We start from the raw sequence: 26,289 nt of genomic DNA, 5'->3' as shown, positions 1-26,289 counted from the left end.
AAAAAAAAAAAAAAAAAGATTCTGCATGTTGCAAAGAAGACCCAGCACAGCCAAATAAATAAGTAAAAAAACATTTTTTTTTTTAAGTGGCCCTTGAGACACGACAGCAATACCAGCACATGCAGCTATGCTGGGAATCTCCAGAAGCCACTTCTGAAGTGGCTGTGCTGGGACTTAGCTTGAGCTGCATGACCGTGTGAGGAGTGACTGCTTATGAACCCTCTGAAATAACTGGGACTTCAGTCTGTAGGATGCTTTTGCAGGAATTCTCTGGAATAGTGGTGCTAACGAGCAGGAGGAAGGTTGCCGTGCGCGGCATTTAGAGTCCTCACTGGTCAGAAGGCTGAGGGCAGAGCACTAGAGAGGACAGGAAACAGGACAGACAGAGGCTGACCCATTCCCACCTCGTACCTTCAATACTGTCACCAGAGGAGACCCCAAATCCCCCAACACTTCAGCCCCTTTTCAGCCACAGCCCTGTTGACAAAGAAAGAATACTTAGCCGCTCGGAGTAGAATCTCTGATGAGCAACCATACTGTCTGCGTGGCCAGAGTTAAAGCATCTCTTACATCATCTCAGTCCTATATGAAGGGGAAGATACCTTTGCTGCCCTGGGTTGCCTCTTTGATCAAATCACCTGCAGGCTCCAGAGTCTGTGTGTGGTTGATTTCTGCCCGCCTCCTGACAATTCACAAAGCCGTTTAGCCCTCTCGCTTATGAATCGCACTCAAACCTCACGATTGATGGTCCTGAAAAGGGAGCTTTACCATCCCCATTCTATGACTGAGAAAGCCAAGGCTAAAAGACAAGAAGTAGCTTGCCTCGAGCCATGGTTGAGTGGGGGTGAGTGGATCAGGACTTGAGCCAGATCTTTAATCCCAACACCCACCACCACCACCCCCTTTTATAATCGGAGTCAAATGATTAAAAAAATCTCAATCTGGTGAGTTCCTAAAATTTAAGTTTTTCATTTTATAAGATTGTCCTATACTCTGTGATTATTTCCTTCCTGTTTTTTTCTTCCCCTTAAAATGCTTTTTCTTCATGAAATGATGCTAATTGTGGATGGTAGATTAACATTTTTATGTAAGGTTTACTTGGCCAGATTGAAAAAATGACAACCCTATGTTAGGCCCCAAGATGTATTAATATATTGGAACCTTCACTGGTGTTTGATCCGGGAAAGCCCAGAAGCAGCAGCCTGCAGTTCACAGTGGGCTGCTGGGTCGCTTACACTCTCTGGGAAGCACATGAGGGCAGGCGTGTTATTTATGTTACAGCCACAAGCCTGAGGCATCTGCCTGGCTGAGAGTGGAAGCCACGTTTTTCTGAAATTTCCTTGCTTTTTCTATGATCCAATGGATGTTGGCAATTTCATCTTTGGTTCACTTATGAAGGCTTTCTTAATCTCTCCTTGCTATTCTCTGAACCTCTGCATTCAGTTGGGTATATCTTTCCCTTTCTGCTTTGCCTTTCACTTCTTTTCTCAGCTATTTGTAAGGCCTCCTCAGACAACCACTTTGCCTTTTTGCATTTCTTTTGCTTGACTAGTCTAGTGGTTTTCCATACTTTCTTCAATTTACGACTGAATTTGGCAATTAGGAGCTCATGATCTGAGCCATAGGCAGCTCCCAGTCTTGTTTTTGCTGACAAAACAAGATAGAGCTTCTCCATCCACGGCTGCAAAGAACCATATGGTGATGGCCATATGTAGAATCATCTCTTCTGTTGTTGGAAGAGCGTGTTTTCTATGACTAGGACGTTCTCTTGGCAAAGCTGTTAGCCTTTGCCCCACTTCGTTTGTACTCCAAGACCAGACTTGCTTGTTACTCTAGGTATCTCTTGACTTTCCAGTTTTGCATTCCAATCCACTTTGAAGAAAAGGACATCTTTTGTTGGTGTTGGTTCTAGAAGGTCTTGCAGGCTTTCACAGAACCATTTGACTTCAGCTTCTTTGGCATTAGTGGTTGGGGCATAGACTTAGATTACTGTGATGTTGAATGGTTTGCCTTGGAAATGAACCGAAATCATTCTGTCATTTTTGAGACTGTACCCAAGTATTGCATTTTGGACTTTTTTGTTGACTATGAGGGCTACTCCATTTCTTCTAAGGGATTCTTGCCCACAGTAGTAGATATAATGGTCATCTAAATTAAATTCACCCATTCCCATCCATTTTAGTTCAGTGATTCCTAAGATATTGATGTTCCCTCTTGCCAACTCTTCCTTGACCACTTCCAGTTTACCTTGATTCATGGAACTAACATTCCAGATTCCCATGCAATATTGTTCTTTATGGCATTGGACTTTATTTTCACCACCAGACACATCCACAACTGAGTATTGTTTCCGCTTTGGCCCATCTGCTTCATTCTTTCTGGAGCTATTTCTCAGCTCTTGCCCAGTAGCATATTGGAAACCTACTTTCCTGGGGGGCTCATCTTCCAGTATCATATATTTTTGCCTTTTAATACCATTCATGGGATTCACAAGGCCAGAATACTGAAGTGGATTGCCATTCCTTCTCCAGTGGACTGAGTTTTGTCAGAACTCTCCACCATGACCCATCCATCTTGGGTGGCCCTGCATGGCCTGGCTCATAGCTTCATTGAATTATGCAAGGCTATGATTCATGTGATCATTTTGGTTAGCTTCTGTGATTGTGGTTTTCGTTCTGGAGGCTGCGGGATTGTAATTCTTGCTTCTTCTGTCTGCCCTCTGGTAAGAGGCTTGTGCAAGCTTCCTGATGGGAGGGACCAGCTGTGGGGAAAGCTGTGTCTTGCTCTGGTGGGCAGGGCCATGCTCAGTAAATCTTTAATCCAATTGTCTGCTGATGGGTAAGGCTCTGCCCCCTCCCTGCTGGTTGTTTGGCCTGAGGTGGCCGAGTCCTGAAGCCTGCAGGCTCTCTGGTAGGACTAAAGGTGACCTCCAAAATGACCATGTGCCTCCCAGGACTGCTATGCCAGTGTCCCCGTGTCAGGCCACTGCCGACCCACACCTCCACAGGGACTCAAATGCTGCAGACAGGTCTTACTGCCAAGAAAATCTTCCAGGTCTGATTTTACATTGTGACACTTTAGCAATTAGTTATTCAAAATACTTTAAGCTCTGGGAAACCTTTAAACGGTGAAAGAAGTGATGCTTCTTAAATTTTAACAATCAAAACAATATATTTTAATGAATCTCTGAAAGCATCACTATGAAGGTGAAAATAGGAGGACAGTTACCATTGGATCCGTGTTTGAACAGTCATGTCTGTTCCTGGCTGTGTGATGCTTACTTGATTGGCTCCTATTGATTGTGTACATAAACAGCTCGGGGAAGATATGTCCATTAGCAGGTGGTAGTGGGACAGGCTTGGTCAAGCCTGGTTTAGAAGACATTAGTCTGTCCACCAACCCGTATCCACTGTTGTTCAGAGAAGCTTATATCAACCTCACTGATGACATCAACTTCCTCCCATTTTAAGTTGGAAAAGAGCTGATCCATGTGGTAATGTCACTTCCAAGGATAAATATTATGCAGTCAATGACAAGAAAAACTGACAAAATTAACATCCTTTTATGAAGCAAAAGTTATCAAGATAACAACAGCTCAGGTACCTCCTCAAAGCCACCAGCCAAGATCATCACTCTCCCCTTCTTGTTTCACGTGCCAGCAAGTAACTTCATCAACAAGTTGGCCACAGTGCCCTCCTGACAACAGGCCTGGTCCTAAGAGAGGGCTGAATATAAGGGTTTATCCTCAGCCAAATTTACTCTGCCTTAAGCTTCTCGCAGTCAAGGAAAACAAATGTTTGGACCAAACTGCTTTCTGGCAAATAACGGAGCAATGCCCACCAGAGCCGGAGGAGGCAATGGCCCCCAACTCCAGTACTCTTGCCTGGAAAATCCCATGGACGGAGGAGCCTGGTAGGCTTCAGTCCATGGGGTTGCTAAGAGCTGGACACGACTGAGCGACTTCACTTTCACTTTTCCCTTTCATGCACTGGAGAAGGAAATGGCAGCCCACTCCAGCATTCTTGCCTGGAGAGTCCCAGGGACAGGGGAGCCCAATGGGCTGCCATCTATGGGGTCACACAGAGTCGGACATGACTGAAGCGACTTAGCAGCAGCAGCAGCCCACCAGAGCAGCCCTTCTGGACCCTGGGCTGCTTTTGTGTTTTTGTGATCATGTGTCCCTGGAATGTCTGTGTGCTGTGTGTGCTAAGTCCCTTCAGTCGTGTCCAACTCTTTGCGACTCTATGGACGGTAGCCTGCCAGGCTCCATGGGATTCTCCAGGCAAGAATACTGGAGTGGGTTGCCATGCCCTCCTCCAGGGGATCGTCCTGACCCAGGGATCAAACCCACATCTCATATGTCTCCTGCATTGGCAGGCGGATTCCTTACCACTAGCACCACCTGGGAAGTTCTAGCATCACCATTGTGCCACCTTCCAAACCACACAGGGCACATTGCCAGCAAAAATGCAAGATTCTTTTTTTTTTTTAATGCCATGCTGTGTGGCATGCGGGGTCTGTTTCCTGACCAGGGATCAAACCCATGCCCCCTGCATTGGGAGCACAGAGTACTTAACCACTAGACCATCAGGAAAGCCCCACAAGGTTCTTTTTATAAATAATCTTCAGTTCGTGTCATATGAATATTTACATATATTTGGGGTTGCTTCTTACCTTGGAAGAGTGGAGTTGCACACGTTCTACGTTCCACAGGACCTAACCCTGTGCCAAACATTTACGCCATAAATGTTGCACTAAATGCTGGATGAGTTTTAAGTCAGCACATTATAGAAGCCCCCATGGGTTAGACTCCCTGAGACAATTTCCTGTCGTGTTAGAGTTTGATCTATAGGAAATATCACAGGTGCTATGCTCCTGAACTACACCTTCCACCTGAGCACACCAGAGGAAATTTGAAGGTGATCAGAGGAGATTCATATAGGTGAACGAAATGAAATCATTTGAATGCCACTTGGTAATTACAGAAACAGAAGTTACTCCCAGAGCATATATAGCCTGAAAGGTTCTAATCCTAACACATGCTCCTAACACATCCTGAACAAGTTGATGGGTCCTGGCTTCACGATGAATCCAGAGAAGTCAGCAGAGCAGCTACAGCTCTGAGCACATAAATATTGAATATCATGTGCCTATAAAATACTGTGTAAGTGGAAAAAGAATTTTCACTGTTATGACCAACCACTGCTGAAAACTGTGGCTAGTAGTCTAGAGGAGAAATAATAAATTTCTTCATGGTTCACAGTTTACAAAATACTTTCACATACCATATCTCATCAAATCCTTCTAATATCCAGGTGAAGGAGGTGTTATTTTCAGCGGAGGAAGGCTTGGAAATGTTACAATTTGCCCAAGTGCAGTGGGAAAACAATGTCTCAAAACCAGAATATTTGACTCCCAAGCTAGGCTCTTTTTCTTTTCAGATACATAAAGCTATATTTTTAAAAACTGCTTCCATTACAAAGCTTAAAGTCTGGGAAGTGCCTTTTCCCCTACCCAAAGAGTTCATAAACATGCAAAGGAGAACAAATTCATTTTTAAAAGACTATTATTAAAAAGGCAAAAGATGCTCTCCACAGACATGGATTTAGATCAACCAACCTTAAGAAACTTACTTAAATGAATTCAAAGGACAACGTGGACGCAAACCTGATTTGGTTGAAAGTTATTATCTTGCATGTTGGTAATTCCGGTGCATCATGGGCTTGTTTTGTAGCCTTTAGCCTTTCTTGTCTTTGTAGGGAATCCTGTCAAATTTTCAGCATTTCTTGTGGGAAACCTTTTGCTCTCTGCTTGTAATTCATTCCAGCGAGTGATTCCTGATCTGCCTTAATCATAGTTGCAAAACACTGGAGCAAAGAAAACATCCATCCACAGAGGGTGTGTTAGATCAACCCCAATGTCTTGGCCTCTCTGCTAGAGTATAGACAATTCTCCCTTTGATCACTCATCTGTGTCACTCTGGAATGTGAGTTCCCAGCTGGGCTGGTCTCTGTCCCTGCTGCTCCCCCAGGCTCAGGCTGGAGTCCGGGGGCCATGTGACCACAGGAGTGACAAACCTTCTGCTCAGAATTGCCCCTCCCCACTGTTGGATAAGAGGGGGAGCCACTTGGTAACACATATCACCAACACCAAATATTAAGTGCCATGCAGTGACAGGCTAATAAAACACTAAATTGTAAAACAATAAAAAAAATCCATGCCCTTTACTAACTTCAGCTGTGGACCAAAGCAGTCTTTTTTATCCTAAGCAAGATTTCATACACTCTTTGTCCTCTTACCTCCCTATCCCATCACACCGCATCTGTATGTTATACACACATACACACGTGTGTGCGTGTGTGCTAAGTCACTTCAGTCATGTCCAACTCTGTGCAGCCCTATAGACTTGTAGCCTGCCAGGCTCCTCTGCCCATGGGGATTCTCCAGGCAAGAATACTGAAGTAGGTTGCCATGCCCTCCTCCAGGGGATCTTCCCGATCCAGGGATTAAGCCCGTGTCTCTTATGTCTGCTGCATTGGCAGGCAGGTTCTTTACCACGAGCGCCACACATACACACACATACACACACATGCCCTCATTTCTGAGGCCCAATGACCAGAAGGATATAAAATGAAAAATGATGGGGGAGAAAGGGTGGAGGAAAAGAAACCAGCCAGCTAAATGGGCAGGCCTCTGAATCTCAGGGGTACTGGCTAATGTTAGTGTAGCTTAGAGACTGCCTAGTCATTTAATGAAACATAGAGAAGAGAGAGATGCATTTGCTATTCTAAAAAGCCACAAGTCAGTAAATGCAAATGTGCCCTATTGGAGAAAACCAAATTAAAGGAACCGCTGGGAATTCTCTGCATAGTTAAGCAGAACAATTTCCCCCCTTTAAGGCCATATTTACCCTTCAGAAATCACACACCCGAAAGCACAGAAACCTAGACATGCATCATTTCCAGGAAGGATGTGTTGCATTAGCCCAGCCCCATCCTTTGAAGGAAGAAACACAAATCTATCATTGGCCTGAAGGGCTGCTGCAGCTGCCAAGAGAGAGAACCCCGGGGCTCACATCTGACTCCACTTCCAGGCGGCCAGTGTCCTGGTGGTCAGAGGCTTGGCCTTCCTGAGCCCATGGCTACACTCCAGCACAAAGACCCTTGGAGAGACTGTAGACCAGAGAAGTGCCATCCCAAACTGGGAACAGGTAACAGGCACTCCGTGGGGTGTGGCGCGCTTATGCCCCAGTTCCTGAAATTTATCACTGGGTCCACTGCAACGAGTGATTCAAGATGTTTGTTTTTTTGCTTAAACTGCTAAGGAAACTTTCTTCTGGTTGGTCTGTCTCCATCTCCAAACAGCCCCTCTTGGTTTCAGGTCATAGAAATGCACTCAGCTTAGCCCAAGCTAAAACAGGACTGGTATGAGGATTTTGAGATCTCATAGGGAAAGAAAAAAACTAACAAAACCAAAACCAGAGTGGGCAGGGGTGTATCCGCCTCTCTCTGAGTCTGTGTCTCTCCTTGTCTCTCCACCGCTGGGTCTATATCACTTTTCTGGCAGGAGTTTCTTCTCTTGCTTTCTGTTCTCTGGTAAGAGATTCATTCCCACAGCTTCTGGAGGGTTTGTCTTCAATGCGAGCAACTAATAGAGACTGACACCATCTCTGATTCTCAGTTCCAGATTCCTAGAAAATATTGGGTTGGCCAAAAGTTTGGGCTTTTCTGTAAGATGGTAAGAAAAACCCAAGTGAACTCTTTGGCCAACCCAATAGAAATTTGTGAACAACAAACACAAAAAGTGCCCCCCGTCTTTATGGAACTGTTATTTAGTAGAGAGAAAAAGACACAACCAAAATAGGCACATAAATTTATGAATTATAAGGCGAGAGGAAGTAGTATGCAGAAGTACAGACTGTTATGGTAGAGAAGAATGGCTGGGGGAATGATATAGACTGAATGTTTGGGTCTACCCCCAAATTCATATGTTGAAACCTAAGCCCCAATGTGATGTATTGGGAGGTGGGGCCTTTGGGAGGAACTTCCATCATGCAGGTGCGTCCCTCATGAATGGAATTAGTGCCCTTTTGAAAGAGACCCCAGAGAGCTCCCTCACCCCTTCTGCCATGTAAGGACATGGTGAGGAAATGGCCCTCTATGCACCAGGAGGAGGGTCTTCACCAGATGCAGAATCTGCAAGCTTAATCTTGGACTTCCTGGTCTCCAGAGCTGTAAGAAATACCCTTCTGATGTTAATAGGCCACTCAGTCTGTGGTATTCTGTTATAGCAGCCTGAACAGACAAATACTGGAGGGATATATAACTTGAGGGTTTAAGCTGAACCCTGAAGAAGTAGGAAATAGTCATTCAAGGGGAAGGGGGAGAATATGGATGGGCAATAAGAACCTACTGTACAGCACAGGGAACTCTGTTCAATATTATGTAACAACCTAAAGGAGGAAGAATCTGAAAAAGAATAGATACATGTATATGTATAACTGAATCACTTTGTTGTACACCTGAAACTATCATAACATTGGAAATCAACTGTACTCCAATATAAAGTTAAAAGTTAAAAAAAAATAAAAGAAAAAAAAGGGAAGGGGAAGAATATTCCAGGCAAAGGAACCACACAAACGAAGCCACAGGGCAGGAAAGAGCTGAGGTTATTTTGTTGTTGCCATTGTTGTTCAGTGACTCAGTCATGTCTGATTCTTTATGACCCCATGGACTGCAGCATAATAGGCTTCCCTGTCCTTCACCGTCTCCTGGAGTTTGCTCAAACTCATGTCCATTGAGTCAGTGATGCCATCCAACCATCTCATCCTCTGTTATCCCCTTCTCCTCCTGCCCTCAATCTTTCCCAGCATCAGGGTCTTTTCCAATGAGTCGGCTCTTTCATTAGGCGGCCAAAGTATTGGAGCGTCAGCTTCAGCATCAGTCCTTCCAAAGAATATTCAGGATTGATTTCCTTTATGATTGACTGGTTTGACCTCCTGCTGTCTAAGAGACTCTCAAGAATCTTCTCCAGCTCCAGAGTTCAAAAGCATCAATTCTTAGTCATTCAATCTTCTTTGTGGTCCAACTCTCACATCTGTACATTACTACTGGAAAAACCATAGCTTTGACTAAACTGATTTTTGTCAGGAAAGTGATGTCTCTGCTTTTTAATACACTGCCTGGGTTAGTCATAGCTTTTCTTCCAAGGGGCAAGCGTCTTTTAATTTCACGGCTGCACTCACCATCAGCAGTGATTTTGGAGCCCAAGGAAATAAAGTCTGTCATTGTTTCCCCATCTGTTTGCCATGAAATGATGGGACCAGATGCCATGATCTTGATTTTTTGAATGTTAGTTTTAAGCCAGCTTTTTCACTCTCCTCTTTCACCTTCCTTCTTCAAGAGATTGTTTAGTTCCTCTTTACTTTCTACCATTAGGTTGATGTCATCTGCATATCTGAGGTTATTGATATTTCTCCCGGCAATCTGGATTCCAGCTTGTGCTTCATTCAGCCTGGCATTTCGCATGATGTACTCTGCATATAAATTAAATAAGCAGGTGACAATATACAGCCTTGACGTACTCCTTTCCCAGTTTGGAATCAGTCCATTGTTTCATGTTCAGTTCTAACTGTTGCTTCTTGACCTGCATACGGGCTTCTCAGGAGGCAGGTAAGGTGGTCTGGTATTCTCATCTCTTAAAGAACTTTCCACAGTTTGTTGTGATCCACACAGTCAAAGGCTTTAGTGCAGTCATTGAAGCAGAAGTAGATGTTTTTCTGGAATTCTCTCACTTTTTCAGTGATCCAATGGATGCTGGCAAGTTGATCTCTGGTTCCTCTGCCTTTTCTAAATCCAGTTTGAACATCTGAAAGTTCTTGGTTCACATACTGTTGAAGCCTAGCTCAAAGGATTTTGAGAATTACCTTGCTAGCATGTGAAATGAGCACAATTGTGCAGTAATTTGAACATTCTTTGGCATTGCCCTTCTTTGCGATTGGATTGAAAACAGACCTTTTCCACTTTGTCAACAAGGGTCCATCTAGTCAAGGCTATGGTTTTTCCAATATTCGTGTATGGATGTGAGAGTTGTACTATAAGGAAAGCTAAGGGCCGAAGAATTGATGCTTTTGAACTGTGGTGTTGGAGAAGACTCTTGAGAGTCCCTTGGACTGCAAGGAGATCCAACCAGTCCATCCTAAAGGAAATCAGTCCTGGGTGTTCATTGGTAGGACAGATGTTGAAGCTGAGACTCCAATATTTTGGCCATCTGATGCAAAGAGCTGACTCATTTGAAAGGACCCTAAAAAAAAAAAAAGAAAGGACCCTGATGTTGGAAAACATTGAAGGCAGGAGGAGAAGGTAATGACAGAGGATTAGATAGTTGGATGGCATCACTGAGTCAATAGACATGAGTCTGGGTGGACTCCGGGAGTTGGTGATGGACAGGGAGGCCTGGCATGCTGCGGTTCATGGGGTCGCAAAGAGTCGGACATGACTGAGCGACTGAACTGAACTGAAGTCCTGTGGCTACTGCTGAGTTTTCCAAATTTGCTGTCATACTGAGTGCAGCACTTTAATAGCATCATCTTTAGGATTTAAAATAGCTCAGCTGGAATTCCATCACCTCCACTAGCTTTCTTCATAATGCTTCCTAAGGCCCACATGACTTCACGCTGTAGGATGTCTTGCTATAGGTGAGTGACCACAATGTTGTGATTATCTGAGTCATTAAGATCTTTTTTGTACAGTTCTTCTGTGTATTCTTGCCACCTCTTCTTAATGTCTTCTGCTTCTGTTAGGTCCTACTATTTCTCTCCTTTATCGTGCCCATCTTTGCATGAAGTGTTCCCATGGTATCTCTGATTTTCTTGAAGAGATTGCTGGTCTTTCCCATTCTATTGTTTTCCTCTATTTCTTTGCATTGTTCATGTACAAAGGCTTTCTTCTCTCTCCTTGCTATTCTCTGGAACTCTGCATTCAGTTGGGTATACTTGAGAACCTTAAAAGCCTGTGTGGCCCAAGGCTGAATTGGGCTGGATCTCAGGAGTCATGCCTTGCTAGGTCTCACAGGCAGGTCGTGAATGTTATTGGCAGTGCGATAGGGAGCAATAACAGAGTTTTAATCAGATACTTTATTTTTTGTTTATTTTGGAAGATCATTCTAGTGACAGCATAAATGAGTAACTGGAAAGGAAAAGTGGAAGCAGAAGGTCATTGAGGAGCAACTGAGGGTTTGGAGGAGAAACTATGCTGACTTCTTTGTCCAAGATTATGGCAACAGAGATAGAGAAGGACTTGAGATCAACTTGGGAGACAGATATGACAGGTGTGTGGATGTATTCTATTGGGAAGAGCAGGGAGTGAGATAAAAGGTAAAACCAAGAGTGCTCCCCAGATTTCTGGGTCTGAGCAGCTCGGTGGGTGCAGGTAGCAGTACCGAGACCAGAGCCCTGGAACAGCAGACAAGTAGGGGGGGAAACTGCTCTGCATCGCACACATGAAACATCAGGTGCCTCTGAAGCATCAGAGTTGAAGAGTAAGGCATTGTACTTGTGAATGTAGTGAGTAGAGAGAGCTCTCGCCAAGGATAAAATTTTAGATCCATCAGGATAAAGAGGGTTTTAAAGTCATGGCAGTGATTGAGTTCACTCAAGGAGTAAGAGTGAGAACAGTGCCCAGGGCTGAGAGAGAACAACTGTAACATCTAGAGCTTAGGTAGAGGAAAATCAGCTAGGAGGTCTGAGGGGCAATGGCCAAAGAGGAATGAGGAAAAACGAGGCAAACCGGCTGTCACAGAGCAAGGAAAGGGCGGGAGTTGAAATCCGGAACAGCGGCTGCTGAGGTAGTCACCTAGATCAACAGCAGTCCAAGGACTGTGCATGGGGATGGGGCAGCCAGTGCGCCTGACGGTGTCTGTCATCCATAACTAGTGATGCGTGCGTGTGCTAAGTCGCTTCAGTCGGGTCCAATTCTGTGTGACCCTATAGACTGTAGCCTGCCAGGCTCCTTGTCCATGGGATTCTCCAGACAAAATTACTGGACTGGGTTGCCATTTTCTCCTCCAGAGGATCTTCCCAATCCAGGAATCAAACCCGAATCTCTTACATCTCCTGCATTGGCAGGCGGGGTCTTTACCACTAGTGCCACCTGGGAAGCCCCACAGCCAGTGATGCTAATCCCTATTTTCCTCCCAGCCCCTTCCTGTTTTACAGCTATTCTGAGTAAACTTTCAACTGTAAACATCCAGTCATTTATGTGCCTTCGTACCCATCTATCCACCTATTCATCTATTCATTCATCCATCTATCCATCCATCCACCTATCCATCCATCCATCCATCCATCCATCCATCCATCCATCCATCCATCCATCCATCTACCCACCCAGCCAACTATCCATCCATCCACCCACCCACCTGTCTGTGCATCCACCCACCCATCCATCCACTTATCCCTCCATCCTCCTATTCATCCATTTATTTATCCACCTATCCCTCCATCCATCCATTCATCCACCTATCCACCCATCTATCCCTCAGCCCCTCCTTCCATCCAAGTCCTAGACTTTCCCACTAAGGTGCAGGGCACACAAGGGTCCCTCGGTCCTCTTCCTTTTATTTATTTATTTATTTGTTTGTTTGTATATTTTTACTAGTTTTTGTTTTCTACCTCTGAAGGCATTGTGCAAGATTTGCCTCACATACACACCATGATACCCATTCTGATGTTTGGTCTTAGTAAAGCACCTCGGATCCCAGTTTAATTACTGCGTTGAGTCCACAGTAGTAACCATAGCAATAAGAGGAACACCATGATTGAACAGTCTTCCTCTTAATGAAGAGAAGGAGTGTTTCTAGCTTCCGCATTACGCACACTGTCTTTTCACACAGCCGAGATTGCTTCTAGCCCATGTAAGTCTCCTCGCCCTCAGTTCACTCAATTTCTCTCAACATTTGCATTTTCTTTCAGCCTGTCAGCATGAAAAGCTCTTCTGTAGCGATGCCTTAAAGGTCAGCACAGTACCTTCACAGAGGCTGATGAGACTCCTTCCTGTTGTGCTTCACTTGATAGCGAGCCTCATTCTCCCCTTGCACGGTCCTGGCTTAGCCAGCATCCTTGCCCACAGCCAACATCCCCCCCAACTGCTACCTCCAGAACCACAAGTTCTCTTTCCTCCTGCTACCACCTGGACTTCCCTTTGTATAGGTCACTTACTATCCAGCTTTGGAACGATGGCAGGATTCATTTGAACTCCCCCACGTGTTCCTTGGTAAAAAATGTCTCTCCAACGCAGGAGACTCAAGAAATTCAGGTTCGATCCCTGGGTCGGGAAGATCCTCTGAAGGAGGAAATGGCAACCCACTCCAGTATTTCTGCCTGGAGAATCCCATGGACAGAGGAGCCTGGTGGACTACAGTCCACGGGGCCACAAAGAGTCGGACATGACCAAGCACACACAGAGAACAGCACATGTTCCTTAAGGATCCTCTGTGACACAGGGTATAAACTGAGACACAAGATTTGAGGATTACTTCCTTGAATCTTCTACGTGTCAAAATTTACCGGTTGCCACCTGTTGTCTTCTTTCCCAAGAGAGTTTCAAAGCAGCTCACACACAGTTCTTGCACTCTGCACCAGTTGTAGCCCTGGGAACTCTCTCTGCCCCTCAGTCCATTCCAGTTATGCTATGTCCAGCCCAGATGCTCACACACTGAGGCCATCCTTTGTCCTTCTTTAGGGCAACACATCACATAGCCCTCAGCTTCTTTACATTCTCTTTTCCCTAAGCTCTGAGCCAACTCCATCAGCGGGTAGCCTCACATACCTTTTGGAAGTGGTAGGATTGTAAATCCTTAGAAAAATAGATAGACTCCATAAGCTTGTGTTTGCTGCGACAGGTGATGAATTAGGGAGAATCAATTTCCAGCAAGTGAGAGTTGTTAACACTGCGATGGCTCTACCAAAAAAAAAGTTTTGTGGGGGTCTTTCGAAATAAAATTACCTCTGATGATTTAGTGGGGACAGCTTAGATAACTTTTCAAAATGCCTCCCACTTCTGAGTTGCTACTATTCATTTCTCCCCAACTCTGCCCTCTGATTTCAGAAGTTATGCCCTGATGAACTGACCTATCCCTCCATCGGTGTTATCTGTTGCCCCAATTTTATTGATGGAATGAGGTGTACACCCCATCAAAAGCATATCTGGAGCATACTCTGGGGTCCACATTACATCTGGGAATGCTATACCCTTTTATTTCTGTCCCCGAATAACAATTAAGCATCTGGGAACATACTTGACTGTGTTTTGGATTTGCCAATTTTGCTGATTTTCTTTGCCTGTTCATCATTCCAAATTTTGAGTGAATGGGCATTTCTTTGAGGCACCGAAAGTCTCCTGAGAAATAATTAAGCCATGAAATTTTTTGCTTGAGAGGGTAACTGTGAACTCAGAAGCATATTCCTATGAAGCCTTCTGAGTTTAAAAGCCAAAGAGGACTGACTCATGCTATCCTTCTCAGCACAGGTGTGTTGTGTGGATTAACTGAGTTCATGCTACTCCAGAATTCGCTTGTGTGATGTCCAGAAATATAGTCCACTGTTGGTGATTCAGTGGTGAGCACAGATGCCTTCCCAAGACATAGCATCTTCTGTAACAGGAAGAGAGTGCAGGGGGCAGGGAGAGCTTGTGGGCTCTGGAGTCAGACACACCTGGGCTTCTAACCCAACCCTGCCTTTGCCACTTCACAACTTCACAGTGTCTTTCCTGAATCTGCTGGCCCCTTACTTTTGGACTTCCCAGACTCCAGGATGGTGAGAAATAAATATTTGTTGTAGAATTTTTTTTTTTTAACTTAAAACCTGCTAAGCCTTGGTTTTGCCCTCTGTGAAATGGGGATAAATGTAAAGATTGCTGTAAAGGTCAGGTGTGCCGATGAATGTAAAGTGTTCAGCCGGTGTCACCAGCATCCTGTGTGCATTAAACATGTCATGACAACTCCTGGCCCCTGAATTAGTCCAGGTATGTCTCACTGCAGGGTTGCATTCAAAAGAAACACAAATTCCATCACAGAAAGCGGTGGAAGGCAATATGCACCTTTTCTGAAAGTGTCTGAAGGAGGCAGAGAGCCAGGCTCCACGGCCAGTCTAGTTTTATCTCTCCGCCCCCAAATCCCAGTTCTCACCCAGAGACCCTACCTCCCTACTTCTCCTCAGTCGTCCTCACCTGCCCCAGACCCCTGGCTCTCATATTTCCCTTTTTATTCCAAAACCACCTACAGCTCACTCCAGCCCACTTCCCTGAAACCCCCTCTGGGGGTGTCCTGAGTTGGTTTCAAGCCATGCTAGACACATAGTGAAAGTGTTAGTCACTCAGTCATGTCCAGCTCTTTGTGACCCCATGGACTGTAGCCCACCAGGCTCTTCTGTCCTTTGAAGGCAAAAGGAGAAGGGGGTGACAGAAGATGAAACGGTTAGATAGCATCACCAACTCAATGGACACAGATTTGAGCAAACTCTGGGAGATAGTGGAGGACGGGGAGCCTTGTATGCTATAGTCCATGGGGTCTCAAAGAGTAGGACACAACTTAGCGGCTGAACAGCAAGACATGTAGCAGCATTTCTAAAGATTGTGGAGGCTATTAACTTGAGGGAAGTTATTCTTTCCCATTTGTACTGAACAAGACTTGATTACAAGGAGAAAATTTATAGGAGACTCTGAAAGGATGGAGGAAAAAGCAGGAGAGAGTAGAAGGCAAGGTTCTTCCCTGTTTCACAAGACAGAATGGCATCTGTCCTGCCAAAGCAGGGAGGGCATAACTGCCCAGGTCTCCCCCCCACCCCACCCCCCGCCCCAGAGAGGAAGGAAGTGTCACTGATCACAGGGAAATGGGAACCGCTTGCATTCCAATCCTCCGCAGAGCCTGTGATTACTGCCTACCATCACTGCAAGAGCAGGGCTTCCTGCAGGAGTTCTGAGAATGCCCTGGAATGCCCCTCACCTCTCTCTTCTCTGGGACCCAAGGTGGGATGTATACATGCTGACTAGGCAGCAAGCTCGACCGATGTATGTTTGGTCACTTCACTGCTCATCCAGGCTCCTCATTCCCAGGTCAGGCTGGCTCCTCCAACGTCATATCGCATCTTCAAAGAGCACTGAAGCGTTCAAGGATCTGGATTCTAAACAAAGTTGGTGTGCAGTAAGCAGCTGCCCAGAGCCCCCTGGGGCCCCAAAGCCGCCTGCGGCTGTGGGTTCAATCTGGCCACCGTGAGAATCTGTGTCTGAAAGCACATTCAGCAACAGCTCTTGCATGCAGGACACAGAGCCTGCTCTGGTGACCTTGGCTGTGAGTTTCATCTGCTGCATCTTAAGGTGGACAGAGGGTGGAAAGAGATTAAAGTCAATTGGGTGCATCCTGTGTGCTGGGAGCTTTACATATGTAATATCACTGAATTCTCGGGCTTATGATAGATAGATGCTATTATTCCCTTTTACAGATGAAGAAGAGGAAGCTGCAGGTTTCTAAACAACTTGCTCATAACACCTAGTAAGAAACCGAGTTAGGGTTTGAAGCCAGTATCTGATTCCAAACGTGTATTTACTTTTCCTGTAACTCCATACTGTTTCTCTTACTTTGGTGTTTACATTAAAATTACAGCCTGTTAACTCTTACAGACCAACTTTACATTCCTAAATTAAAGCTTGATAGAGAAACCCTCAAAAACTCATTTGCACAGAAAAAAACAAAAATCACACATACTGAACTCAAAATCTTCACTTCACCCAATGCTCAAAACGTTGCCCATATCCTGCCACTTTCATCTCCAGATTTATTTACCTAGAGCTGACTCATTAGAAAAGACCCTGATGCTGGGAAAGGTTGAAGTCAAGGAGAGATGGGGATGACAGAGGACGATGATTGGATGGCATCACCGACTCAATGGACATGAGTTTGAACAAGCTCTGGGAGATGGTGAAGAACAGGGAGGCCTGGTATGCTGCAGTCCACAGGGTCGCAAAGAGTTGGACATGATTGAGCAACTGAACAACATGTTCAGTATGGACACATGACTGTGACACCTGACATATGAGTCAAATAGAATTTCTTTGCAAATGGAGCAGGACACCCTTTTGTTGAGAACATTATGGTCCAGGTTTCACCCTGGTTCAGGCTCACAAAGGCAGCCACAATGCCCAAATCTTGCTGAGCATTCCACACTGTCATTAGCCATTTGGGGAGCCAAAATCTGTGCAATTTTTTCACAAAATGTAGAACCATATGGCAAATGGACCTAATTCCTTTCCTTCGAAAGCACATTGCCCAGTAAACTCCCTTTTGTTACCTGGTTAATGAAAATTCCACACCACCAGGTGAAAAATGGAAAAGAAAAATATATCTTTGATTAAAAAGAAAGAAGAAGGGTCCCTTCATCATTACCCACCTAGTCTGGAAGGTCTGCTCAGAGTGTCTGAGATGGCTCCATTAACGCTTTTTTATAGAAAAGGTACATCTTAACTGGCACCTGGCTTTCTTGGTCTTGTACTTCTAATTTGACCTTCTCAAATGACACTGGGGTCTATAAGGAGATATGGGGGAAGGGAAGGTCTGAAAGAGAAGAATAATTGCAGATTGAGGAAGGTCATGGGCTCCAGGATCTTTTTTCTTTTATCTCTTCCTCTGTCCCTCGTAAATGGGACCAAGAGATCTGTCCTTACTCGCCGAGCTGTTGGGCAGAGAAAAGCCTCGTGCAAAAATGAAGCAAAGCAGGCATGAAAGAAGAAAAAATGAAGCTGAGTATCATCTCTCCGACTATGCAAGGCGGTGTTTAGGAGACGGGAAGAGAAAGTCAAGCCCAAATGTCCTCTCCGGCATGGTGCCTCACTGCATGTCCCTGGAGGTTTTGTGTATACGGCTGCTCCACCCATAATTAAACAAAGAGGTTTCAGAGGCTCCCCGCATGGTGAGTAATGTGTGGTGGCCTCACCTCCCAAGACAAGTCACTTGCTGTTCTGCTTCTCAACTCTCCTGTGAGGTCCCAGCCAAGGACAGGGTCCACCTCCTCCAGGCCCCCACATTGCTACCTGGCATACCGTTGACTCTGCATTAATGACAAAAGTAAAAAGGATGCTGACACCTGCCAATAAAGGAACCAGAGAAACCTCTGGTCCTCTTGACCCATCAGCAACTTACAAGTTGAAGACAATCACTGAAAACTTAGGTTGGAAAACACTTTACCAGTTGAGTGAAAGTGAAGTTGCTCAGTCATGTCTGACTCTTTGCAACCCCACCGACTGTAGCCTACCAGGCTCCTCCGTCCATGGGATTTTCCAGGCAAGAATACTATAGTGGGTTGCCATTTCCTTCTCCAGGGGATGTTCCCAACCCAGGGATCGAACCCAGGTCTCTGTCATTGCAGGCAGACACTTTACTCTCTGAGCCACCGGGGAAGCCCCACGTGGCCACTAAGATTCTTAACCAGATGGAAGGCAGGAAAAGCACAATACCAAAGTGCCTCTTCCACTCTCCCAGCTACTTGGAGCAGTGAAGCCTTACAGCCAGTTGAAGTATGCACTGTGCAAACAGCCTGTGCCAGAGACCTCAGATACCTGTGATCAGCAGCAGGGGAGAGTTGGTCTGGATTTATAGATTCTTTAGAGATCATTACTCTATACGATGTACTCTATATACATGTACTCTATATACATGTCCAATTCTGCAGGAAGAATTTCCTTATAACCCCCTGACAACTTTCTACAAGTTTGTGCAAAGTGGGAGGCAAGGAGCTTATTGACAAGAAACTTGGACTCCAGTAGGAGATGCCCATGGGTCCCAAGAAAGTTCTAAAATTTGAGGAGCTCTGGCTAGAAATCCGGTTCCTGTAATGTGAAATTCCCTCCTGTTGTAATTTTGTGCCTCAGTGTTCCTATCTGTAAATTGGTGAGAAGATCACTAGTGCATCCCAGAGGATTACCGAAATGGAAAGAATTTAAAAGGTTAAATGCATACTGCAGGTATAAATTACACATGCAGTATATAAGGTTCCTTTATTCTGAGACATCAAAAAGATATATCACTTTGCTAATATTTACTGAGCATATGCTGTGAGTGGCCAGGAGGTGATGGGATGGACCAGCCTCACACACAAAACCTCCAGGGACATGCTATGAGATTGTGTGCCCAAGAGGGCATTTGGGCTTGGCTTTTTCTCCTCATCTCCTGAACACTGCCTCAGATAGTCAGTGAGTTCATGCTCTGCTTCATCTTTTTTTTTTTTAACCTGTCATTTAATTTGGCTGCTCGGGGTCTTTGTTGCTGCACACGGACTTTCTCTGGTTGTGGCGAGTGGGGGCTACTCTTCATTGTGGTGTGTGGGCTTCTCATTGTAGTCTCTTCTTTTGTTGTGGAACATGGGCTCTAGGGCTCATGGGCTCAATGAGGATCTTCTCAGACCAGGGCTCGAACCTGCGTCGCCTGTATTGCCAGGCAGATTCTTAACCACCGGACCACCAGGGAAGTCCTCTGCTTCGTTTTTGCAGAAGGCTTTTCTCTGCCCAACAGCTCAGCAAGTAAGGGCAGATCTCTCTGTCTCACTTATGAGCGACAGAAGTGATAAAAGAACAGTTTCTGGAGCCCATAACCTCTCTCAGTTTGCAGTTATTCCTTCTCTTTGAGACCCTTCATCCTCACATCTCTTTACAGAGCCCAATGTCATTTGGTAAGGTCAGATCACTCTGGGAAGGTCAAATGTGACATCCAATGACATCATCAGCTGCTGGTGATGCCACAGTGGACAGAACAGCAAAATCCCTGTCCTGTAGGAACTTACATTCTAGTCATGAGGGGCAGAAAGTATGTGATACATGGTATATTTTGTGTGTTGATAATGACACCTTAAAAATAAAGAAGGTGAGGGAGGGGCTGAAGGGTTAATGAAGTGGGGAGAATATTACTATTGCAGATGGGTTGCCAGATACAGTCTGTCTACAGTTTGGAATTTAAGCAGAGAGCTGAACACAATGAGGAAGTGAACCATGTGAATATTGGAGGAAGGAACATTCTAAGCAGAGGGAACAGCAAAAGGCAAAGTCTCACCACTCCTTATTAACACATTCAGAAAAGGGACAAAGATTGGCCTCCTCCAGTGGAGGAGCTGAGGTACAGAGAGAGGCAGGGACCTTATGCAGTCGCTGCAGGGCCAGGGTCTGGAGGAGAGCAGAGACCTGGGGTCTGGCTGTGGTCCCTGGTCCCTTCCACTCAAGCAGATAGCTGACAACCTCAGAGCTGAGCTGTCGTAGCCTCTGGGGTTTTCTGAGACCTGTATTTCTCAGACTATGTAGGTCTTCTATGTTTTTCTGTAAAACAGAGTTGAATCGTGTGCGCCTCTGAAAATGGCAGTGGGAAACTTGGTTAGTGATCTTATTTATACCAAGTATAAGTATACTTATACAACCCTCTCGTCCACCTCCAGTCTGCCCATAAGTAGGCAGCAAGCAAAGCACAATCAGGGCCCCACACTTCCTACTCAAAGTGCCCATTACCCTCTCACTAAATATTATTATTTTTTGCAAAAGCTTTAGCTAAATTACAAGCCGCTTTATAGTCTGAATATACCCCACTGTAGCATGTATATTACACTGAACTATAAAATGTTTTGAGGTTTATTGGGATGGGAATAGGTGTAAAATTATAGTCCATCATTATTATATATTTCTTTTCATTACTCTTTGTTATATTTCTTGGGTCTAAGCAAAATAATTCTTACTCTGCTGGCTGTTTACAACCATCAGATATGAGTAGATGGTCCCTGAGTTTCCCCAGATCATCATTTACAAAGTTCCACCATTCAGCTCTTTTAATTGTCCTCCATAAATCCAGTTTCCCTCCTTCATCACTCTTGTATCTTTCCTCCCAACACTCACCCCATTTGTCGGTACCCGCCTTGTAATTAGATGCTCAGAGCCAAGCACAGCCTTCCAGGTGGAGTCTCAGCAGGGTCGTCTGTTACTCCAAGCATTGCTTTGCAAATCCATTTCTTTTTTTTCCCTGGGTCCAACACTTCACTCCAGACAGGATAAGCCAAAGAGAGAACAAAGAAGAAATGTTATGAAACTCTGCCTGGGGCTGAGCTGTCTGGGGTCTGTCTCCTTCCAGAAGTCACCAGAAGCTGCCTCTACAGTGCGATGAGATGCAGAGGAGAAGGTCCCAATCACAGGCGTGCTGAGGGCACCAGCCAGCACCTTGTCCACACCCCTCACCTCCGCACCTGCTCCTTCCTCTCCCAAGCCACCTCCAGGGCACTTTTCTAGTTACTTGCTCACCATGATCTGGGATCCCTTCATTTTTCTCATCAGCAGGTTTACGGAAGGAGAGGAAACCACATCATTAGACAGCCTGGATGAGTTGATATGAATCAGCCACACCTTTCTGGCAATTTTGTTAGCTCAGTTTTTCCTCATCTTGGGTGCCAACCCCAGCCCTGTATATAACATTTATCACAGGTTAGGGATCTGACCGACACTGGGGAGATGACCTGTAACAGTGTATCTGGATGTGTGTTTAAACCAGGCAGCTCCGGGCTTGTTATGTTATTCTCCCGTTAGCCGTGTGATTCGGGGCAGGTGACTTCACCATCCAGGCCTCAGTTTCCTCATGGATAAGACAGAAACAAGCATCTCACTGGGGTTCTATGAGTCGTGAGAAGGCCTAAGTAAACCCCCTGATATATAATCGGCATTTATACGATGTTCATTTCTCTCCCTTAGAGGGAAACCCAGTCGTGGTGACTGGCTCTGGTAGACCTCACAATCTCTCACGCTTGTAAACTTTCTGTAATCATCTCTACTTGGGGAAAGTTAGTATTTGGAGAGGGAAAAAAAAATTCAAAGAACACAGTTAGTCTAATCCATTAGAAGACAGCACAGAAGTTCATAACCTAGCTTTGATCAGCAATTTGGAGGAAGGAGTTTCCAAATACTTGAGGGATCATTTCTCCCCCTTGATGTGATGTTGGAATTTAACTCCCATTAACCATTACAGGCTTAATGAGTCACATCCTGGGGAAACATACCTTCTAGTGCTTAATGAACACAAAATAAAATATTTCCTTTTATCTTCGACATCTACCAGAGGCATTTCAATAATGATATTCATATTCATGACGCATAAGACCCTTCCACCAGCTCAGCATTGTCACCGAGGCTCCTACAGAATGCCAATGAGGACGCTGAGGTCCTTTCGATGAGACTGTTGTATGGACGCTGCTCCTGCAGAGGAATCACGGGGTCCCAGGTCAACCGACAGTAAGGGATATTCTACAGTAACTGTGTCTTCCCACTCTAACCAATGGAATTTGGTGGCCTTCAAATGGTAACTTTCAGATAGAGCACAAATCACCTTTACTCCAGCAGGGATGTTCTACCACCTGGTGGAATAAAAACAAGGGAGTGGCAATAGTGAAGGTCATTATTCCCCAAGCGTGAGGTTCTGCAGTTTGCCCAGCCAGGACTTGAAGGGGGCAGACTAGGGGGTTTAAAAAGGACTAGGAAAGGACCAGGACAAGTGAAGACACAGAGGTGGTACAGGAAGTGGGGGTAGATGGTTCTAGAAGAGTGCTGTCCAATAGAACTTTCTGTTTCCATCTGAGGTTCTGCCCATGGAATGTTCTCTGAATCTATCTAAAATGATAGCTGCAAGCCACATGTTTCTATTGAGTACTTGGGATGTGCCTAAAAACTGAATTTTCCATCTTATTTACTTTTAAATTCTTTAAGTTTATATAGCCACATGGGGATAGTAGCTACCATGATGGTCAGTGTGGAGCTAGAAGAAAAGGTTAGGGGAGGGTTCACAATAAAGAGGGTCACACATCCGATGCCACGCTTTGAACCTTATCCTGTGGGCGAGGGGAAGCTATTGAGAAGTGTTAGACTGGAAAAGACTAGTGGTCAGATTTTTGAAGCACTGTGCAGAAGACCTAAAGCACAGAAACTTTTCTTTTAATATTTAATTTTTAGTTGTAAGATAATTACAATATTGTGATGGTTTTTGCCATACATCAACATGAATTGACCATAGATACACATATGTCCTCTTCCCTCTTGAACCTCCCTCCTACCTTCCTCCCCGTCCCAGCCCTCTAGATTGTCACAGAGCACCAGCTTTGGGTTTCCTGCGTCATACAGCAAACTCCCACTGGGTATCTATTTTACGTATGGTAATGTGTATGTTTCACCTGCCAGGTGGAGCTAGCAGTAAAGAAAATCTGCCTGCCAATGCAGGAGACATAAGAGACATGGGTTCGATCCCTGGGTCAGGAGGATCCCCTGGAGGAGGGCAAGGCAATTTACTCCAGTATTATTGCCTGGAGAATGCCCACAGAGAGAGGAGCCTGGTGGGCTATAGTCCATGGGTTAGCAAAGAGTCAGACACAACTTAGTACTCATGCAATATGTATGTTTCAATGCTGTTTTCACAAAACATCCCACCCTCTCCTTCCCCTACTGTGTCCAAAAGTCTGTTTTTATGTCTGTATCTCCCTTGCTACCCTGCACATAGGATCATCAGCACTATCTTTCTAGATTCTGTATATATGTGTTCATATACGATATTTCTCTTTCTCTTTCTGACTTACTTCACTCTGTATAATAGGCAGCACAGGACTTTTTAAGATGGAGTCCCAACTCAGAATGAGGTCAAGGGAACTACCTGAAAGAGGAGCTCACACCTGAACAGAACTGAGCAGACATTTGAAGAAATGAGCAGACCTTTGCCAGGTGGCTCTAAAGGGAGGGCTTTGGAAGTGGAAATAACAGATGCAAAGCAGCAAGCCCGGACAAAGATGGTCAGTGCATGCTCAGGAGGCCCAGATACTTCTCAGGACCCAGGGCCCAACGCACAGGCTGGAGAGCGTCAGATGCAGCTAGGAAGATGGGATGAGAAGGCCCTCATCATACAGCAAACTCCCACTGGGTATCTATTTTACGTATGGTAATGTGTATGTTTCACCTGCCAGGAGGAGCTGGTGGTAAAGAATCTGCTTGCCAAGGCAGGAGACATAAGAGACTTGGGTTTGATCTCTGGGCAAGGAAGATCCCCTGGAGGAGGGCATGGCAATTCACTCCAGGAAGTGAATTCCTTCCTTTTTGGAAGGAAGTTTGGATTTTTTGGTTTTCTTTTTCTGTGAAGATACAGGAGATCAATGAAGGCTTTTAAATAGAGACGTGAATCTCAAGTAAGTCAGCTTGGGCTAATGATCAACCTCTCTGAGCTTCTATTTCACTGTTTGTGGGTTGCAAAACTGCAGATAACGAGGTCCACCTTGCCTCACAGATCTGTCTGTTTCAGGACTGCCCTGAGCAGAGGAAGTATTAGTCACTCAGTCGTGTTCTTCTCTTTGAGACCCCATGGGCTGTCCATGAACTTTTCCAGGTAAGAATACTGAAGTGGGCTGCCAAAACGCTGGTTTCCTAGTCTCAACCAGCTGCCTCGTCAACACGTGGCATCTCTGGCTGAGCTGCAGCCTCCTGCAATCACCCCCGCAGGCCTGATGTGGAGCAGACTAGAAATTCCTCTTTAACAATCCACCCCTCTCCTCTGAACCACCCTCCTCACTGTTGCATGAAATTGTGGGTGTTGGGGTTTGGGGAAGAAACCAATGCTAACTATGTGTGTGTTAGTCACTCAGTCGTATCTGACTCTTGGCAACCCCATGGACTGTAGCCTGCCAGGCTCTTCTGTCCAGGGAATTCTCCAGGCGAGAATACTGGAGTGGGTTTCCATTCCCTTCTCCAGAGGATCTTCCTGACCCAGGGATGGGACCTGGGTCTCCTACACTGGAGATAGATTCTTTACCATCTGAGCCACCAGGAATACTCTATAACCATGACCAAAAGAGCATCTGTCTTGTTACAGGATTTGTTCATAATGAAATGCTAAAACTTTTAACAGAAACTGAGACTACCATATTGTTGCCTCAAGGGAAACAGCAAACTCTGGGAGATAGCGAAGGACAGGGAAGCCTGGTGTGCTGCAGTCCATGGGATTGCAAAGAGCCGGGCTCGACTTAGCGACTGAACAACAATAAAACTTCTAACAGAAATTCAGACTACCATATTGGTGCCTCAGGGGAAACAGTTGATACTAATTATGAGTTGTTTTGATTTTGTATGAAAGAACCACCTTCCCTCACCCTTCCCCTCAAGACCAAGCCAAGGCAGGTGGGGTAGGTTTGTGAAAGACGGAATCTTCCAGGTCCACATTCAGAGAATGATTATCCTTCAGGAGGAGATCAGGGACTGATGCTCCACTTTCCCAGGGCATGATGCAACTTCCAGCAATCAGAGCAGCTCAAGGAAAGCAGAAAAACCACACTAGGGAAAAAAGAAAAAAAAAACAAAACCCTGTTGACACATCATCAAAATCTTCGGAAAATATTTTGCATAGGAACAAGCTTTCCTTGTATTAAAGGGTGGGCAGGAACACAAAATCTTCTCTGCCTAGGAGGTCCTCTGACCACTCCTCATTAATGCTCACTCAAGGAACTGTCTGTCCTTTATAAGCCATCTGTCATGGCTGGAATAAAAAGCAGGGAATGGAAAGCATCCTGGGGGAAATCAGTCCTGGACAAGCAGGCTCGTCGTGTGTGACCCTGGTGGGGCTATGCTGTGGATGCTGAGGCTTGAGAAGCTCACCTTCCAGTTATCTTCTCTGTCTGTGAGAACTTGTTGACATCAGTGCAACATGGAAGAGAAACTACTCTCTGCTGCAAGTTTTAGAGAGATTGACTGTATAGCTCTGCCAGAAAAATAAGGCCAGAGAAAATGAACTCTCAGGATATGTTGCATAAATGTTGTGGTTGTTATTTATTCGCTCAGTTGTATCTGACTCTTTTGCAATCTCATGGACTGTAGCTCACCAGGCTCTTCTGTCCATGGGATTTTCAGGCAAGAATATTGGAGTAGGTTACCATTTCCTTTTCTAGAGGATCTTCTCGACTCAGGGATAGAACCCACGTCTCCTGCTTGGCAGGTGGATTCTTTACCATCTGAGCCACCTGGGAAGCCCATGATGAATTATAGGAAAGAGCATTGTCACATCCCAGCTCAGCTACTAACTGCCCTGGAACAGGTTATCCGACCTCTCTAAACTTCGGTTACCTTGTCTGTGCCTGTAAAATGAGAACAAAATACAGCTCTCTCCTGGCGATGTGGCAAAGTAATATATGAGATGCTGTAACATAAAACATCTGGCAAAATGCCTGGCACAGAACTGCTGTTCAATACTTGCCAATTA

General features: G+C 45.2%; 1 protein-coding gene across 1 annotated transcript in view; it reads left to right on the top strand.

Moving 5' to 3' along the window:
- The first annotated feature begins 8,067 nt into the window (after positions 1 to 8,067).
- The window catches only part of SLC35B4 (solute carrier family 35 member B4), a 68,317-nt gene continuing 50,095 nt past the window's right edge, over positions 8,068 to 26,289 (top strand). Inside the window, exon 1 of the mRNA XM_081532930.1 lies at positions 8,068 to 8,233. The gene's annotated coding sequence lies outside the window, so the exon portion shown is untranslated. The remainder of the gene's footprint in view (positions 8,234 to 26,289) is intronic.

This window comes from Giraffa tippelskirchi, chromosome 10, assembly GCF_054371585.1.
Source record: "Giraffa tippelskirchi isolate mGirTip1 chromosome 10, T2T-mGirTip1v1.2.pri, whole genome shotgun sequence".
Classification (NCBI taxonomy): domain Eukaryota; kingdom Metazoa; phylum Chordata; class Mammalia; order Artiodactyla; family Giraffidae; genus Giraffa; species Giraffa tippelskirchi.
Note: the sequence above shows the minus strand (reverse complement) of the source record. Positions and strands in the feature narration are given on the sequence as shown.